Raw genomic sequence first — 6227 nt, 5'->3', positions numbered from 1 at the left:
GGGTCATTTTTGGGCCCATATATGTAATAAGTAACCCATGGCTTTATATAGAAGTTCTTTTATTCATATTCCTTTTTTTTTTTTTTTGTGGCATTATGATGATATATACACTTGAGAGTATAAGGCAAGGATAAGCTTGTTTTGAGGCAAGGATTAGCTTGTTTTGAACTATCATTTAAAAATGTGGGTTACTTGAGGGTTTAATTCCCTTGTAATTTATGTAACACTGTAATATTTTAGTCTTTTGGCCACACTAAATCTGAACCACACTTGTAAAGTGTAGCCATTACTATTAAAGACCATGCTTTTAAAGTGTAGCCTTAGTTTTTAGCTTCTGGCCACATTAATTTTGGCAACACCTTAAAAGCGTGGTCCTTAATGATATTGGCCACATTTTACAAGCGTTGACGAATTATCATTTAATCGGCAACACTTATTCACATATACAACTACACTGTTAAATGTAGTATTAGTATAATTTAAAAGACAACACTTTTAAAATGTGGCCTAAAATTTTTATCAAAATATTTCACTCTCCCTTCAATTTATACTTGGCCAATACTCTCTCCACTTCAAAAATAATTACCTACTTTTCTTTTTAGTCCGTTTAAAAAAAAATAACCCGTTTAAAAAAAAATAACCCCTTTGCCTTTTTGGCAATATTTTAATCTCAATTTTTCACATGATATATTTATGACCAGAAGATTTAAGAGAATTTTGATACATTTAACACTACTTTAATTTAAGGCCACAAAATTCAAATTTTTTTTTAATTTTCTTAAACTTTATATTAAATTAAAGTAGGTCATTTTTTTTTAAACCAAAAATGAAGTAACAATTAAGGAAAATGGACATTTACACTCGGATATTTCATTCTATCTCAATCCTTTTTCAAATAAACTATTCTCTGCCACACGTAAATACCTATGCCCAAATTTCTTCAAATCCATGGAATCCATAAAATTGAATATCATTGCCCAAAATACTCAAGTTTCATCTCACAGTAGTTCAGTTCGCAATGGATTCGAAGAAATTTGAAAGATATATGTATATACACACACAAAGAAATGAAGGATTTAGGGTTTAATCTTTGACCTTTTTGTTGTTACTTCTTCCAATTCTCTTTACACATCATCATCATATATGGATTACATTTAAATCCTTGAAAAAGGGTTTCAATTGTCGTTGATATTGATGTTGTTGTTATTGTAGTTAGTGGTCGTAGTGTTATAATGTGAGGCTGTGATTTTCATTGTCGTTGATATTAATGTTGTTGTTACTGTTGTTACTGGTGGTGGTATTATAATATAAGGCTGTGATGATTGAGGTGTGTAGAGTTCATGGGTAACGGAGATATGCCTGTAGCTTGGCAGGGCAACCCAGATTTCAACAAGAACAATAACTCATTCAATTCACCTACCACTTTCTCATAACATCCCTTCAATGGCTGAGTTTTGGGTTCTTTCTTATATTATCTAGAGTGGAATGAATTGTGGGTATGATTTCTTTTTTTGTTAATTTGATTTAGGTTGGTAGATTCTTGGTTCTGGGTTTGGTTCTATGTATGTATGTGTGCTGGTAAAGACTCCATCTTTATGTGACTTATTGTATTAATCTAATGCTTTTCATCAAATGATAGACGATATTCTATAGGAATACCCTCTCTACCTCTATGAGGTAATAATAAGGTTTGCGTACAAACCCCACTTGTGGGATTACACTACGATGTTGATATTGGTTTTCCAATGATCAATTTGATGAATAACCTTGTTGAAGATATTGTGTTGGAACACTACCATTTGTTTCTACTGTTTGTTGTCTTGATCTAATGTAGGAAAAATTATTGTTTATTGGAAAATTGTTATGGAAATGATTTAGCCAATCAATTATTGTAGGTGTTGGTTAGGTATTCTATTTTTGTCATTTTAATTTTTGATATTAAAAATGATATTGCCCTATGCACTTTTACAAGTTTTTGTTTGTCTTGATCTAAGTTAGGAAAGTAATTGCTTACTAAAAGTTTCTTATGAAAATGATTTACCAACTAATCCATAGTTATTGAATTACTAGTCTTTATTAGATGACATTCTTGAAATTGAAAAATATCAACTTGAAGCTCAAAGATGGAGTTGTTGATCTTATCTTTGGTAAATGTTCGAAGATGGAGTTGTTGATCTTATCTTTGGTAAATGTTCTAATTGATTAGAATCAACAATCATATAAATTTATGGCCTGAACTCCATAGCCTTTTCATGATTCGTATTGGTAAGAAGTTCTCGATCCTGCACATTTCTGGAACAAGTCTCATTGGATGATTTGTGCTTATTGAGTGCCATCTTTCGCTCCTGTTTCGTCTCTATAGCATTTCTGTGAAGTTGGATTCTAATGTGCGTCCTCATTTGGATGTATTTGGTGTTGCTTAACTGGATTTCTTGCAACTAGTCCAATCTGATCTGGATTCTTGTTCAATTTGAAGTTAACTATCATGTGTCTCATACGCATATCTGATACTGTGAAGTCTTATAAACCCCTTAAAAATCATCGGTAAAAGTAGGGATGGTTTGTATAGTTCATTTGATTTTTAATTTTAGGTATTGTAAAGGTAATGGTTAAAAATATAAATTTATGTAGTTAGAACTCCTTGTATGGACATGTTAGCACAAGAGATAAAGAAATAAAGAAGTTGCATCAGTTGAAGGCGTAGAAGCCTAACTATGGCAGGTCTGTTACATTTCTTTTTAATGATGATATTTATGTTAGTGTGATTTAGAGAATTCTTGATACCTGAAAATTGAAGAAATTATGTGATTTTGACTTTGCCAATCGAATATCTCCTTAAGTGTTTACATTAATCATTGGGAGTGTGGAATTTCTAGAGTCCTAGGCCTTACCTAAAATTTCTTCTGAGAATTCATGCTCTTGACATTTGATACAGTGATTCCTAGTTTGACAACTAAACTGTTTAAACTTACAATGAGTCAAAGAAAACCATTCAATGATGATCTATATAGTTGAATTTTCTTTTCTCAAGTCACTGACTCCAACTTTTCCTATGATTGATTCCAAATTCTGATTGATCTTTATTGTGCTAGCTATTACTTTACCTAAATATTTCTTGTATTGCAGTAACCCTCAAGAAGCTCGGTTCACATTTGTTGGTGCTCAAGGGTGACCCTGGTGAGGTATTGATTCATTTTATTTCATATTATTCCACTCCCATATTAAAAGTAGTTGTGTAATTTACTTGTTCAATTTATGAAATCAAGAAAATTTTATCTTATTATTCCGTTTCTATCATTAGAATTAAATAATTACATAAAGCGGTATTAGTAATTTGTATTTGAATGTATGCAAAGAATGGGGGATCACCATCTCTAAGTTATCAGTCTTTTCTTATGCAGGCTGGGCAACCATCTTGTGCATCCACCCCTCTTTCAACTGCAATATCTTCACTTTCTCCTATTGGAAATACTGGAAGTTTTGCAGTCTCAGGAGTTCCAACTGTCAGAGAACTTGGTTATGGGAGATTTAGTAGAGTTATGATGTTACTGCATTTCCAGTGAAGTCCTTCAGGTATTCTCTACCTGTTGTTTCTTGTGTTTTGGTTGCTCTCAAGGTTATATAATGGTTTTCTCTATTTGTCATCTTTACCATTTTATGTTCATTTTGATACTGCTTGTTATGCATTTTTTTAGTTGGTGGGTCTTTCCAAAGCAACCTCTCTATCTCCACGAGGTAGGGGTAAGGCTGCACACATCCTACCCTCCCCTGACCCCACCTGCGGGTTTTCACTAGGTACGTTGTTGTTACTGTTGTTTTTCATTCAGGTAACATATTACAAGAAACTTTGTATGCAGGACAAAGGATTCCTTTTAAAGGCGTATAATCAGAAGCATTGAAGAAATTATCAATTGCTAACAAGGTGCCTTTTAGTATTTAGCATATAAACTTTAACCTCATGCTGTAGAATAGTGCTAGAATTTTCCTTGGATTGTTTTAAACCAATATCTAATAAAATGATCTGCTCTTTTTCGTGCAGGAATTGTTGGAAAATTTTTAGAAACCCAAGGGTGATCCATCTACATTTCTAAAACCAGCTACAACTGTTTTATCACCCTTCTTAAAGGTAACATAGACTGGATGTGTAAGTACTTATTGTTCTGAATTATTCTAATTTCTTACCCCCTCCAATTCTTTTGGAAGTTTAGTTGTCTCTGTTCCGGTACTTCTATCAGTGCATTCGGGACATTCAAAAAAGTGTTATAAAGCATACCTCTCCACCTGTTTCTCTCCTGGGAAAGGTCAGTTTGCTTGTCGTTTAATGTTCAGAGCTCAACAGTCAGCATCCAAGTGACTTACAATTTCAACTACTGCAGTTGTTATGGCACGGCTTTTTCTACACAGTTGCCTTCAGGACTCCTGATTTTGATCAAATGAAGGGTAACAGAATATGCTAACAGGTGACAAGAGCAATCATCTTCATTGATTCGGAACATGTAGGCAAGGTAAAGTTTCTTACGAAAAGCGACCAGACAAGTATGCTAATGGTTTTTTCAGTTAATGTTGAGATTTTCGAGTCATGTGTAGAGAACCATATTGTGTAGGTTCTTTGCATTTGGAGTTGGGGGGTTAGTGGGTATATTTCCACACAATAAATCCTTTACTTCTAGGAACAAGACATACTGTCCAATACGTGTGTTTTAGTGCATGACTATAAATGGAGCCCTATTATTGTTAGGGGTCGTTTGGTATACTGAATGGGATAAGTATATCCCATGGGACTATATTATCCCTCCCCCTCCCCATGGGACAATATAGTCTCGGGATTAAGTAATACCTTATATCAAACATGGGATAAAGTTAATCCCAAACTTTATCCCGAGATTATTTTTTTGATCCCTTCTACCAAACGACCCCTTAGTGTTATCATTATCATTAATTGTTGTATGCTTAATATATAGAGGTTTGATTTATTTTTATGAAGATGCCTTGTATTTGTCAATTTTCTCCTGGCCATAATTTTGTGGTTGCTTATGTTTCCCCCTTTCCTTTGTCCTTTTTCCTGATGTGTAATAAGTAGTGTATTGTTCCCTAGTGGATTGTTCCATCTGTCGTTAGGATTTTGATGTCTCAAAGTTATTCTCATGTCCTAGTTTTTTGACCTTCTTGCCAATTCTGTCTTATTCCAGAAAGTATTAGACAGGAAAGGCCTAACATATTGAATCAGGTTACTTGCTCGGGAAAGTGTTCTATTGTCACTCTTTTACAGGTCTCAGGAGGAGTCTGCATAAATTCTTTATGTATGTGTATGTGTAGTGAGTGTGTGTGTGGACGTGCGTGCATGTGCATATGTGATAGGGGAGGGGTGGAGGGGGAGGGGGAGGCAGAGCAAGAGGGCTAGAGAGGGAGAGAGCTCATGGCTAACTAACTATATAGTCATGCATAAACTTACTAGTTAATTTTTGGTTTTTGCAATCTCTAAACAATGAAGACGCTAAAGGGAACCAAAGGAGTGATTTCTCAAGATGGTGTTTCAGTTTGAAAATCTACGTCTTGAGAATCACTAATATTCTGATGATTTTTGGCCGTAATTTGCAGATTCGAGCACAGTTAGCTGCCTGTAGTGTGCCGCTGGTAGGTGACTCAATGTATATGCCTGCTGCAATTGCTTAAATGGTCAGTCCTGGGAACCAATCCATTTGGGAAGAACAAAAAACTATATACAAGCGAACATTAATGATGAATTGCAGCATCATTCATCTGATTCCTGCTACTATCATCAAAAGTCCAGTTTATGAGAAATGGATGAGGAAATTTGATTTTGCGCAACAGATTATGGTTGATGTATGAGTAGTTATGTTTATTGTTTGATCAGTGAACTTGGAATTATGTCTTGGTTTCAGTTTTAGCTTTATGTCTGGTGTATATAGCCTTCTGATAAATAATACATGTTTAGTTAAAAAAAATCTATTACAAATCTACATTTTTGAATTTTTATTGAGTTCTTTATTAGATGGTTCGGATTCTTTCTAAATAGGATTATAATATACAAAATAAATGAAAAATAAAATTTTATTTTTGATAAAATAACTATGGCTACATTTCACAAATATTGTTTTAGAGCAGGTAGCAGCAGCCACACTTTTTTTAAGTGTTAAAGGTATAAAAGGGTGCATTTTTAAAGCGTGGCCAAAAATGAAGCAAAGGTGATGCTTTTTCGGTGTAGA

General features: G+C 34.0%; 1 long non-coding RNA gene across 10 annotated transcripts; it reads left to right on the top strand.

The window, feature by feature from the left end:
- Nucleotides 1–847: 847 nt before the first annotated feature.
- Nucleotides 848–6001, top strand: LOC107867831. Of its 10 annotated transcripts, none has more exons than XR_001673368.2 (9): nt 858–1496; nt 2632–2721; nt 3127–3182; nt 3402–3573; nt 3858–3922; nt 4040–4126; nt 4209–4301; nt 4377–4505; nt 5599–6001. It is a non-coding gene; the product is annotated as an uncharacterized LOC107867831 (long non-coding RNA). The 10 variants fall into 10 exon arrangements; XR_007054987.1 differs by having other exon boundaries at nt 878–1081; XR_001673365.2 differs by lacking the exon at nt 2632–2721 and having other exon boundaries at nt 848–1496.
- Nucleotides 6002–6227: the final 226 nt, after the last annotated feature.

This window comes from Capsicum annuum, chromosome 4 (genome assembly GCF_002878395.1).
Source record: "Capsicum annuum cultivar UCD-10X-F1 chromosome 4, UCD10Xv1.1, whole genome shotgun sequence".
Lineage (NCBI taxonomy): Eukaryota > Viridiplantae > Streptophyta > Magnoliopsida > Solanales > Solanaceae > Capsicum > Capsicum annuum.
The sequence above is the reverse complement of the archived record's forward strand: the minus strand, read 5'-3'. Positions and strand labels throughout refer to the sequence as shown.